This window comes from Thalassophryne amazonica, unplaced genomic scaffold, assembly GCF_902500255.1.
Source record: "Thalassophryne amazonica unplaced genomic scaffold, fThaAma1.1, whole genome shotgun sequence".
Taxonomy (NCBI): Eukaryota; Metazoa; Chordata; class Actinopteri; order Batrachoidiformes; family Batrachoididae; genus Thalassophryne; species Thalassophryne amazonica.
In genome coordinates this window covers 16,472-17,391 of record NW_022986300.1, presented here as the reverse complement: position 1 = coordinate 17,391, position 920 = coordinate 16,472, and the positions used below count along the sequence as shown (strand labels likewise).

The window sequence follows — 920 nt, the reverse complement described above, 5'->3', positions numbered from 1 at the left end:
ATCAAATAATGGATTTTCCAACTTTACTGTAACATGAATACATCATTAAATGCTATGTAAACAACAAATGTGTAACCTCAAAAACACATTTTTTGTGCAGTTTTTTTTAAGTATCCATCACTGTGTTTAGTAACACACTACAGTGACTGATAATGGAAACATATTTTGGTTGATTTCCACACACTAAATTCCATGTACACAGTGTTAGAAACACTCTGACCATACTCCTCCTCTCATCACCCCTGAGTGGAGACAATAAACAATCATCAAAGACAGAAAGCAGATGAAATGTATCATTTCTTTCTGTCCACTTCATGCTCAGGAAGAAGTATCAGGACTCTTCATCGTGGTTGGCGAGACAGAACACTTTAGAAACAGATTTCTCAAGTCAGAGACTATAGAAATGATCCCTGAAAGTATAGTCTTAACCTGATGATGCTCCTGCTGCAGGACTTGAACCACAGACGAACCCTGCTTTGTTATGGTACCGAATCCCCCTCCCCCAGACATATTTAACTGAGTTTAAGAAACAAATTGAACCATCAACAAGACAGAAATATTATTATTTATATACACGTCACACAGTCAAACACAGCTCTGATTTATTTCTACAGGTCTGACTTGGACTTCCTTCCTCTTCCCTTCCATATTTGCACCATGATCATCAGACTGCCCCCTACAGTCTCCAAAGGAGATGTTGAGCTCTCAGAGTCTCAAGGAACCCCATAAAATGCTCATTTTTTTCTGGGACATCCTCAACTGCAACAGCTTGAATTATGATTGATAGTTGCTCTTCGTGGCTCCAGTGAGCGCGTTGTGATCTATAACTATAAAAGGCAATCTATGTATGTATGTACAAGCTCTGTGAGAAAACATTCCGACCTTTTTATTTTTTTCAGAAACTTTAGGGATTTGAATCA

General features: G+C 38.3%; 1 non-coding gene across 1 annotated transcript; it reads right to left on the bottom strand.

Moving 5' to 3' along the window:
• Positions 1 to 209: 209 nt before the first annotated feature.
• On the bottom strand, positions 210 to 426 carry LOC117506006. The gene has a single exon (XR_004559329.1). It is a non-coding gene; the product is annotated as a small nucleolar RNA U3 (small nucleolar RNA).
• Positions 427 to 920: the final 494 nt, after the last annotated feature.